We start from the raw sequence: 12,311 nt of genomic DNA on the forward strand, positions 1-12,311 counted from the left end.
TTTTTATAACCTTTGTCTAGACATGCGTCGTTCGGTACGAATAAAGTGCCAGTTTCACCAGGTTGTTCGCTGGCCGTGGGACGCTGTATGCTCAAGTACGATAACTATCTTTGCAACCTCGCATATCGTATCCCTCATGTGAGTACGCAGAATGTTACACTTACAGTGTTTGCGTTTTGATATGACCGGAGAGCGTAAATTTACAACACAATAGAGGAAATTTCGTATTTTGTGTTGCTTATCCTTACTTCACTTGTAAGGAGGAGGAGGAAAAAGAAGGAAGTAACGGTAGGGAGGTCAACCAGACGCACGTCCGGTTTGCTACCCCACATGGGGGAAAGTGTTTAACGAATCAAAGGAAAGAAAGGAGAGGGAGGTAAGTAGGTACTCTCAGCGTGAATGCGAGCGGTTGTCCATCACTTCACGCCTACAAACGGTCACTGAGTCAAGTCGATTTCATGAAACGTAGCAGTGCCCGGGTCCCTTTGTACATCTGCTTCGCGTGGGGTCCTGGTCCAAGGATCCTAGTTTCTGAAAACGGTCTTCTGTCTTATCGATTCAACAGTCTCCGAATAACGTCGCGTTCGATGTCATAGAGATTACAACAACACAACACGTCCTTCACGGTTGCGTGACTCACAGATCGGTGTGTCCGACATTCCAATAAGAACTGAGTAGGCTTTCGTAAAAGCTACCCCTCACCAGAGGCGACACACTCAGGTTGCATCACGGCGGGAGAAGTTCGATGGAATCTGCAGCTTCAATGTAGGATTGACTTGTAAGATCATTGCCTGAACTATAGAACATAGAGGTTACCACGCGCTTCTTTTTCTTTGCTGATCATGCTGTGCGGTTAAGCAGGAGTAGTCTATAGAGCGCGTGTACGACTGCCCCTCTCTCTCTCTCTCTCTCTCTCTATATATATATATATATATATATATATATATATATATATATATATATATATATGTGTGTGTGTGTGTGTGTGTGTGTGTGTGTGTGTGTGTGTGTGTGTGTGTGTGTGTGTGTGTGTGTTTCCGGATAACGAGTTTCGGATTCGGTGTTTTAACGAGTTGGTTTGGGCGAACTTTCCATGCTGTTGCACTTACTAAACAACAAGAAATTCCAAAAAGATTTTCCTTAATCTTTGATATTTCTTTCCGCATCCTTTATTCCAGACAGCTAGCCAGATTCAGGAAACTTTGCGTGCTTATACACAGAAGTGCTGCCGCATAAAAGAATAAGAAAAAACCAAGTATTCCCATCAATGAATGAACTAAATAACTTCGAAAGAGGAAAAAGGAACGTTCAGCTATCGCGGTGAGGGCGCTTAAGGGGTCGTCGTCGTCGTCGTTGTTGTTGTTGTTGTTGTTGTTGTTGAACAGTGCGCGCAAACCCACGCAGAAAATGCACGCGTACACAGACACGCATAGTGGAGACGGTCTCGCGGGGGTAGGAACGCAGTCTTCGCAAGTGCGAAAAACGCATGATCCTATCCGAGCGTACGGTATCCGAAGGCCTTCGCTGCGTAGTTCTTCCAGCTCGCTCTAACAGAGGAGGAACTATAGGCACATTCCGGGTTAGGTGTCTCATTTCGCAGGTTATTACACGGCGGGAACGGCGCTGCGAAGCCAATAAAGGCCGTCGTAAAACGAAGAGTGTTTACGAGCTACCACGCAGGACCCGTCTGGCGCATACCGGCTTCGTTAGAGAGAGAGAGAGAGAGAGAGATGAAAAGGAAAGGCAGGGAAGTTGGCCAGATATCAGTCTCCGGTTTGCTACCCTGCACTGGGGATGGGAGATAGGGGTTAGAAAGAGGACAGAGAGGAAAATGCTAAAAAAAGAAAAAAAAATACACGCACACATGGAGACACACACACACACACAAAAGGCGTTCCAGCTAATGACGTTCCCAAACCCGGTAGATCGCAAAAAACGCAGTAGCGCTTGCACAGCCTTAGAAAAGGGTGCAATGAGAACGCGTGGTGGTTCTCAGAAAAAAATACAAAAATGAACATTTAATTTCTGGTAACTGGATTTAAATTTTCGGTTTTAACTTTCCAAAGCTACACATGCTGCACTATGCCGGACGCCGCACAGAAAACGTGCGGACGAATTCCAGCCATGTGGGATTTTTGGGCGCTCGGCAAGCCAGCGTATACGTGGACGCTTCGTCGGAACGGGAATGCGGAAGCCGTGGTTGTATTCGAGCCCGCGATCTCGTATAGAGCACTACACCGACTCATATACAATGTCACTATCTAAAAACGAAATGCGATGTGTTCCGGTTGGCACGTTGGTTTCAGAAAACATGAACCGGAACTTCGATTGAATTGACATTTTTTGCAGAATGCGCACAGCTTAATCGCTCGAGGGAATTGTTTCTTCGGTGAGCGTAAACGACGTTTGTCTAATCACAACGACCGCTGTTAATGACTTCCAAGCCTCCATCTTACTGCAAACTTCTGTCTTGGTTAGATTTCCAACCACATCGGGAGGTCTGTATTTTGTTATTCACAAAACTGGCCTCCTTCAACTCGCTTTCGAATAGTTAGTTATCTTACCGCGATAACAGTGAAAAATATCGACACTTGGTCCTCTCTGTCCATTCGTACCTGGTTTCCACCAGGCGGATGCGTTAACCGTTGCGTTGTCGCGCAGGGGGCTTGGTGTGGGACTCGGACTTTTTGAGAGCGGTGGCCTCTATACATGTACATTCCAACCGGATTACAAAGAAATCGGGTACAGGGAATTATTGCGTTTTATCTCTCACACGCAAATTTTAGTTAGCGATCCTTGTGCCAAATAAATTCATTAGAATCAACACTCGACATATGAATATAACAAACTCCCAGGCCATAGAACCTGCACCATAAAAGCCACCCATAGCGACTTCTCTTATGGTTATTATTTCCGCATTCCTGATCAAAACGTCAGGTGGTACGAATTAGTAGGTTAACATCGATGAAACCATGCAGTGCATCAAGAAAGGAGGACAATAGACTCAGAGAACATGGTCGCTGACTCACAAATAAGTGTGTTAGTACAGTGACAAGTATCATATACACCGAAATAAAGTTACTTCACTCACTCACTCACTCACTCACTCACTCACTCACTCACTCACTCACTCACTCACTCACTCACTCACTCACTCACTCACTCACTCACTCAGACACGTGGTGCACGCAAGGCGCAACAGCGAATCGAACCATTCATGCCGATTATGCGAGGTGTGCCTGTTGTACCTTGACAAGATCTCAGATTATTTGTTTCTTAGCTAGAAACAGCGAAGCGTCTATCGCCTTGCATAGTAAAGTAGGCTAACAGATGAGTAGCACGACTGGCTGACGCGCCTTCCATACCTTGCGTGTGCGCATCTCGTCAGGGTAATGCATAATTTAATTAATGAATCCTGGCAAATCACGTGCCAAAACCATGACTTTGATTATGAGGCACGCCGTAACAGGGTCTCCGGATTAATTTTGACCACCTGGGGATACTTAAAGTGCCTCCTATAAACGGTACGCGGGCGTTTTTGCATTTTGCCCCCATAGAAATGCGGCCGCCGCGGCCGGGATTCGATCCCGCGACCTCGTGCTTAGCAGCCAACACTAAGCCGCTAAGTCACTGTGGCGGGTAATTACATAATTTAGATTGTATAGTCAGCGCAGTATGATCGCGGCAGTCAGCCTGTATAATCTGTGTAGGAGTACGGTTGTCTGTGTCGGTTACTCACAAGGGAACCTGATAATAAGAAGGAAATTTACGCAAGAATAAAAATGGGTTGGAGTGCATACGGCAGACATTACCAAATCGTGTCCGGGTGCTTGCCCGCGGTCGTTCATAATACAGGTGCACAATCACTGCATTCTGTCAGTACTAACATATGGAGGAATAAGACTGGAGGTTGACAAAGAAGCACGAGAACAAGATAAGGACCGCGCAAAGAGCGATGGAACTAAATATGTTGGGCGTATTAAGACACGTTAAAGAGAGCGGTTTGGAACTAACGGGGATAGCCGATATTCTAGTCGACATTATGATGTTAAAAAAAAAATGGAGAAGGGCAGGCCAAGTGATGCGTAGGACAGATAAACGGTGGAGCCATTAGAGTTGCAAAATGTCCGCCAAGGCAAGGGAAGCGCAGTTCAGGATGGCAGAAAACTGGTATGAAATTTTCAGGCGCGAGTTGGAATCGGATAGCGCAAGACGGGTGGATTTCTAGATCGCTGAGAGAGGCGTTTGTCCTGAAGTGGATATAAGATAGGCTGATGATGGTCGCGATGATGATGATAATGAGCAGGAGAAGGACGACGACGATGACGTAGTCAGCGCCCGTGTTGTCTGAGTCTGTCGTCCTTCGTTTGCTTCTTGTTTTCTTTTTTTCAATTTTGACGACGCTCATGCTTCCTGAGCATGTTTCATTGCGTAACCAGGTAGGGCGCGATGCGACACGTTACCCGATAGACAGCTACGAATTGTACCGTGTTGCTGAGTTACGCGGGCTGCTGCGATAACCAATTCACCACGGCGTGTTTCACAAATGCGAGGTACGGCTGTGTTCTATCGTGTACGAGGAACTAATCAGAAATGTTCATAAATGTTTCTTGTGGCCAGGTTTGATTAAATATAGTGAATTACTTGATATGTCGAGCTAACTGTAGCACTTGGTCATACCAGGGCTTGACTTCATTACGGACATCACAACTCCCAATACTGTAATACACGAAGACGATGTATTATTTTTTTATTAGTATACCTACGTTTCGCTCATACGGGCATTACAGTGGGCCGGGGGGAGGGGCGTAATTGCATAATGAAAACACACGATGTATGCACCACATACATGAGTGAGCATTAGAGAGAGAGAGCGAAAAAAAAGAAAGGTGTAAAAATCACCACAGTCGGCAGAATGAGCATGTGCAAGAAAACGCGGAAACTGTACAATTCAATGAAGGGTGAAGACACGTAAAGGGAGTGCGGAACGTATCCTAGAGGTACACAACCAACCGAAGTGGTAACACACTAACAGCACTGGTAAGCAGCTAAGCTTACCAGTGTGTGTAGAAAAATAAGAGTGAAGAAGTTGGCACTTCCTGCTGTGACAACCTGGCTGCTGCTGCCCTTCTCTCTTCTTTTTTCTTCCGTTTTTTTTTTTTTTTTTGCGCTCAATCAGTTCGGAGTTCGGGTAATCGCTGATATCCGCATATTTTTCTTTTTGTCTGCTTTCACACGAGTATATAGGGGAAAGAAAACTAAAGTGCACATACAACTCGCAGAGAGGGCCGTCGCAGCTTGTGCAGTTGTGAATGCAAAGGCATCAAAACTTGCCCAGGGGGTGTGGTTCGGTCCGCGCACAAGATTTGTCTCGTGTGGGGGGGCACGACGCTCGGAGGCGCCAGTCGAACTGACAAGATAGAGATTACCTTTTTTCACGGGCATCCATTATTCATGTCACCTCCAGATGCGTGCTTCTCTTCCCGGGTGCCAGCGCAGAAACAAAGGGGCACGCAAGGTCCAACGAACTGGGTCGACAGCGCGTGCGCTTATTTTTCTTCTTTTTTTTTTTTGCGGTTGCCATACAGCTCGCAACCATAGGCACAATTTCTCTCCCGAGCCAATACTGACGCCTAACGCTGAGCTGTTTTACGAGTTCCGCTGGAAGCCGTCACGCTGGGTGCGACTGGATATATTCTCTATGCATAGCGGTTTCTTCCGATTCTGAAGGGCACGTGGAAAGAGATCAGTCGTCGGAATGACAGCTCGCTCGCTTTCTTTGTAACTGCGACAGCAGTTGAAAAGCTCAGAACTGGCTTTACGTAGTTCGTATGTCCTTCGAGTTATATACGCTGTCCTCGTTGTTCGTCCTCGTCAGTCCATCGTCTCAGTTTCATCCTGGAGCCACGTGGGTCAGGAGAACAAAACATTGTCCCGAACTGGATGCTGACATGGAACCGATGTCACTGTGGTCATGTACCGTCGGGATCCACACGCTCTAAATTGAGACTAAGTGAAAAAAAAAAAAAAGATTCATTTTTGCCGAAGTAGGCAATTACTTCTTGCAGTACCAGAGAAGCCATTCTTATACCTTGAGAAGAGACTTGCGTGGTAAATAAGAAAAGACGCAAAAAAAAAAAAAGACAGGCGGCGATGCCGCCGTGAAGTTTTCCCACAAGCTTACCACGGGATTGCACAGATTTTAGTGGCACATGCTCGAGCCTACTTAATATTTTCTCGATAGAAATGTATAACGTTGGATTCTAAAGGAGCGAAAACCTCAACCTAACAAGTGTCGAGGACATCGATCAACTGGGCCACTATGGTCTATAAACACAAAAGTAACTGCTTTGAAATCTGTGACATCCCTATGACCTAACGGTACTGAGGTTTCGGCGCGATACTAAATAGAATAGAGTTTTGAAATACCATTTTTTCAGTTCAACCTGTTTCAGCGTTTATCTTTACTGTCTGTTTAGACTTGACGGTTCTTGCCGCAATTCCGTTGCTTCCGATATGCATGGCGTGGCACGTTTTGCGAAAATTTTGTGAGTGTCATCGCTGTTGTGTGCACTTGATCTGTGACCCTTTTTGTGCAGCAGTACATTTATTCTGAAATATCTATCAGAGAAGTGGAAGCGAAAGGCGACGTCACTCGATTGGGAGCGCCACCACGCGAACGTTCGAGGCCTTGCACGGACCGCGTGCCTCCTGTGCTCAGTTGCAGGCGTCAGTGCACGTAGTATATAGCTCTGAATCCACTGGTACGTGCGCGTAAAAATTCGAAGCTTTGAAAGAGTACAGCAGAAAGACAGCTCTCCGGAACGCCGCGTTCACGACGTGCAAGCGGCTTTATGGCTATGGCAGCGGGCTCACCGAGTTTCATAAGTGCAGTGTCCAGCTGTTCTTGAGCAAGGTACATTAGGCAAACATCGGTCAGTAACTTTCACACGAACGATATAGTAATTGCTGCGCGTTATCCAGGTTCGTTTTACGTTAGGCCTCGACAGTAATTATTTCCAAGGTAAATTTTAAAAATAATGTGACAACGATGTGCCATATGATGTAGTACAAGGAGTTTGGGGGGAATGCGGCGCAGGTTAATAAAGCTGAAACAATCTAAATAGAGAAGTGAAATTTTCGCATTCAAGTGAAATGTCGGCATGATGATGACGATGATTCAATGGCTTCCCCTTTGAAACGGGCGGTGACAAATGGTCGCCTAGCCTGCTTGATTTTATCAGGTACGCCATACATGTTTTTCATTCCATCACTTTTGCATATACGTCTCCTTAATCTTTTTTGTTTCTTTGCTCTCTCTTCCTCAAAACTTCTCTGTCTGCCCTGTACCGCTACCTATGCCTGTAACGGATCCGGTCGTGTCAAAGGGAAACTCTCCTGCTCTCCCTCTGGTGAGCAAAGATGGAACGACCCGCTGTAAATGGAAGCACACGGCCAAACTGCCGGTCGTGGTCGCTTCCGCTTTCGAGGAGGGCGCCACCATCTGAGCACGCGGAAGACGACGTTACCTCGGAGGCGTGAAGCAAGAGGTCTATCGCGCCTTTTTGACGGCGCTTGTCGTGATGTGCGTCCATCGATCACGGCTGGCACGACGAGCGCCCCCAAAACTCCGTGGCACAACACCGAGGCCCTTTCGCGTCCACGGGACGTCTTCTCGCGGGACGCCTGCGGGAGATTGATTAAGAACGGCCGGCTGGGCTCCCACGGCTGGCCGGAACGAATTTGGTGCACGGAGACGCCCGCACGCGTGCTCAGGCGCAACTTCGGGAAGTTTTGGTTCGCGACGGGAATTGGTAGCGCGTGATCGTTGCCGCCGCCATGGTGCTGGCTTTGTTGCCACTACGGACCATTTTAGTAAAGAGCCGCACCATACTATAGGTGTACTATGCCTTGCACGGGTAACGAATTTGTATCTCTAAGCAGTAGTGATGGTTCCGATATCTACGATGGTTCGTTCAACCGAGTCGATTGCAGACTTTGTTGCTTTCATCTGGTGGCGTAAGTGTGCCGACAGAAAAATAATCCTCACGCGGGAGTTTCGGGCTTGACGATTCTTCTATTATTGTTGTTTTCATCTAGTACTGTTGCGTGCGGGAAACAAGAAAAAATGTTTTGGCATATTCTAGTTCAACGCGGCGCCGCACTGTGTCGCCAGTAGCGCTACTTTTGCCATCAATGTCTTCAACTTTTACCTGTGTAACCTGCGCCGTATACCGCGTCCGCGTTATGCGATATTATAGCGGGAGCCATGAACACGCCAGGCGCTATCGCTCGTGACTTTCTGCTGCGGGAAATGAGGTGGTGAGCTTGATTCTTGGCCTTCGAAGTGTTACTTCGAGCTCACTAGATGCATTGGTAGCACGGTTGTGCCAACCTTTGTTCCTGTCTAAACTTACCCCGGTGCACGCGTTTATGTTGGGTATTGCAGTGGCCGTATTGCAAAGGGGCCGTATGCAGAAACTCCCGCGTGCTACGCTTGTCAGTGCTCACCAAAATGCTCCGCTCAGGCAAATCTACTCACAAGTCCACACATACTGCACACGTCTTAGAGTGCTGCTGTTTCTGTGAGACGCAGAACAACCTTTCATCCACTAATATTAATAGTTCTAGATTTCTCCTATCAAATGAGTCGGCGTTTGATTGTACCTTTGACGCGCGTGACACACTTAATCTAGTATTAAACTTTGTGAAGGTTGTTTATAGCCGGGAAAAAGCAAGCAAGAACATGACTTCAGAAACGTAGAGAAGACAGCGTTACCTTGAAAGAGAGCTGTCGCACAAAAATGGCTAGTCTAAATGGACGTTATTAGACTGCTTCATACTGGCGAAATCTCACCTTCAACAAATTGAGTCGATGGCATGAACGGCCACAAACCTGCTGGCGCCGGAAGCATCGTACCCTAGTGGAGATGTGAAAAATTATATTTACCCCCATCCTATCGACAAAGAAATGACGGCTTCCGTTACCACCTAGAATAGGCACTACCATTGCAGCAAGTGTATTTCACGGGCGAAACCTTAGGTAACGGCCACACCCCGCGACCTCGGAAGGCTTTCCGGAACAGGAAAGGCGTTTTCTATTATTTCTTCAGTGAGAAAGAGTGGTAGTTCTAATTTGCTCTCTTTTTACCGCTCAAATCCATTTTTCGCGCAATGCTTGCGCAATTCGTTCTGACGGTGAAAAAAAAATCTAGCGTTTCATTTGAATAATCGGTTGGGATTTGAAGGTGTGCCTTGCTTCTAGGGGCGTTAAGGAAATACCCACGTAATCCGTCTTCGATTATGTGCAACCAAGGCAAGATCCCTCTTAAAGCGGACATACGGCCAGCGCAGACAGTTAAAGCCCGATGGTCCTCCGCCCTCGTCGTCTCATCCACACCATCGATCACGTTATTTCCAATTGCTTATAGAACCGCCGCTGCTATCAAGCAGCGTCTACGTGAAGTCTTATTCCGGCAGCGATTTCATTTACCTGGCAGCACATTAGATATACCGAAACCCTGTTATACGCAATCCAGTGAAATCCCTATCGACCATGATAAACTGTAAAGAAGTTGTGAAGGCAGGAACCGAGCATTCACCTTGCCGTTGTACTTGGGGTCATAAAATTTTTTTTTTAGATATAGTGAATGATCAACGATATGATAACACCCTGTCACAACATGATCTTATAAGATCATAGTTACTATGCAAAATATTATTTCTTAGATATTGTGAAACCCTGTCATTATCGATGCGACGAAATTCCTAATGGCCTTAACAAATTGTAGAGAAACTATCAATGCATAACTCAGAAACTCCTCTCACCTTTCTACAACAGTTATTCGTCGCTCTGCGGACGTTATCGCTTTCTAAATCTGCGATCATATAGAAGGTGATGCACCTCCGATGTTTGATCGAAAAAATATTTTCCATCTGACCACTACTGCATTCAAAGATATTGCGTACGCATCCCACAAGCTACGTGAGCGCTCTGCAGGGCAAGCAAGAAATGCTCTCGGGTTGGCAGGCATGCCTTGGTTGCAGGGGGTACGATTGCACGCACTGCACTGCGCCGTTTCTGCGCACGCGCACAGAAGGTCGATCTCAACCGCCCTGTGCGCTGGCGGCAAGAAGACTGAGCACTATTGTACAGCACCCCATGATTACACGGGGATGACGAGCGTGAGTCGCCGCGAGGCAGTGGAGCGAGCGGCAAACTCGGTGCGATTTCGTTTGCCGTTCCTCTTGAGCGGCGCCCTCTGTGAAGCGCGAGCACGCGCCCTGCGATTAGCCAAACCGCGACCGATAAGCGCAAGCGACAACTCGGGTCCAGCCTCCATTTTTTTCGCATTCGAGTACGCGGGAAACGCTGGAAATGCCCCTCGTCGTTGCTTTACCTTTGAAGTGTGGGCGACGCAGCTAATCGGCATTTTTTGAGGCGAAAGTTAACATCTATTGACAGTTGCGAAGCGTGCTGTTGCCAGCATTGTCTTAATTTTTCTTCGGGCGATTTTCTTTGTAATCTATGGATTTCGAACGTCTCTTCTGCCGCGTTATACGGATCGAACTAACATATTATTTTTATGCAGCTTTAATGTGACAGCGAATGAGCTGCCCAGTCTTCTCGTGCGTTTCCCGCCTGGCGAAATTGGTCTTCGCGGCGGTCTTTCTTGCCCAAGGGGCCAAAGAAAAAAAAAACATCGGGTGAACGAGAAGACACAAACGTTTACAGAGCTTCAAAGGGCAGAGTCGCTCCCCCGCTGTCAAATACAGAGGCCGCGACATGAGTCAAGTAAGGCTCTGATTTCATTTTCGGTCAGCTCGACGACTCCGTTTCGGGACGGCGAAAGCGGGAGAGAAACCTTTGGAGAGATGGAATCCGCGGAGTGGGGATAACAATACAAAACAAAAAAGAAAGATATAGCAGGGAACAACAGCAACGTATAAAGCTAGGCGAAGTCGCGGACAGACGTGAAAGAAAAATAAATAAATAAAACGATCGGCAGCGCACGCTTCTGGAGTTGGAAAGAAAAAGAAAGTCGAGACGAGGATGAAGCAGGCGGGATGCTTTGTCGAGGAGGCAACGTCGTCGCTGTGGACAGACGTGGACGACGCGTTTCGAATGACCGGGATGGCCAGCCGACCCTGAAATGGAATTTCTGCGCTAAACGTTTGTCCTTTGATTTCCGTTGTGTGGCCCGTGTGCGCACGTATATGTCTGTGTGTGTTACTTAGGATCACAACTGCTTTCGTCGAAACTGAAACGTTTTTTTTTTTCTTTTTTGATGAAATAGTTGTGTTTTCCCATTTCTTTGTCAAAGAAAAACCTCTACGTTTCTCGAAAGCACGTACCGTCACCTTAATACAAACAGGTAGGAAAAAAGAAAAAAACTCGCTGAGAGCTCTTGGAGGCTCCTAACCTCACCCAGGGACGTTAGTTTCTTTTCGCGGAGGCACCATTAGCTTTTACTTCTATCCGGGCCTCGCTTTTCGTGCGCGAGTGCCCTCTTTTGAAACTGCGGACGCCGGCGACTCCATAAGCATAGCAAGGTGCGTAAACTAGGGGCACAATAGATGAAGGCTGCCTAACGAATTTTCCGGCCTCAATTTCTTTGTAATGTGGGCTTCCCAAAATTTTTTTTAGTCACCCTGTTAACGCGCTTTCAGGAACAGTGTGCCCGTAACGGGCTTTTTATTATGCATGTTTGTGTGTTTTTTTTTCCTTGATTTTTTCTCCTCCTTTTTTTCGTTTCTTGTTTTCCTTTCTTTTTTTAAATACTTGGAGCCTGTATTGTGACGTCCGTGGGAATGGATCGAGATATATGAGGCGGTGTGTAACGCTAATTTCACCCACTACGAGATTGGGCCCATACAAATTTCCGCAGTGCCCTTGACAGCCGCAGCTTCGAGTGCCGCGTTCGCGTCATTCCGTTCACGGGGCGTTAGCTGTTTGAGCCCCCCGTTCCGACCTGCTTTCACGCGGTAGTAGAGGTCGTGGGAGAGACGGCGGAAGGGAACAAATGCAGGACGACCGTATTTCCCGTTTCGATGCTTGGCATTGTGAATCGTATCGTTGCGCGTCTTTATTTGCGTGCCAGCGAATGTACAGCGTTGTATGCACTTTCCTAGCGCTATGTATAGTTCCACGGTGTTGTACAAACTTCGATAGCGTCGTATATAGTCGCAGAGCGTTCATCGGTTCCACCAATGAAACCTGCTACAGTAAAATAGTTACAGTAGATTGTTTATGCATATTATTTAGGAGAGAAAAATAATATGGCAGAAGTGAGGCAGAGAACGCCTGGAAG

The 12,311-nt window shown here is 47.1% G+C and overlaps 1 long non-coding RNA gene across 1 annotated transcript in view; it reads right to left on the bottom strand.

Annotated features, from left to right (window-relative positions):
* The window catches only part of LOC129386877 (uncharacterized), a 113,022-nt gene extending 106,372 nt beyond the window's left edge, over positions 1-6,650 (bottom strand). The window contains exon 1 of the long non-coding RNA XR_008614176.2: positions 5,430-6,650. This is a non-coding gene — a long non-coding RNA (uncharacterized lncRNA). The remainder of the gene's footprint in view (positions 1-5,429) is intronic.
* Positions 6,651-12,311: the final 5,661 nt, after the last annotated feature.

Source organism: Dermacentor andersoni, chromosome 11 (genome assembly GCF_023375885.2).
Source record: "Dermacentor andersoni chromosome 11, qqDerAnde1_hic_scaffold, whole genome shotgun sequence".
In the NCBI taxonomy this organism is placed as follows: domain Eukaryota; kingdom Metazoa; phylum Arthropoda; class Arachnida; order Ixodida; family Ixodidae; genus Dermacentor; species Dermacentor andersoni.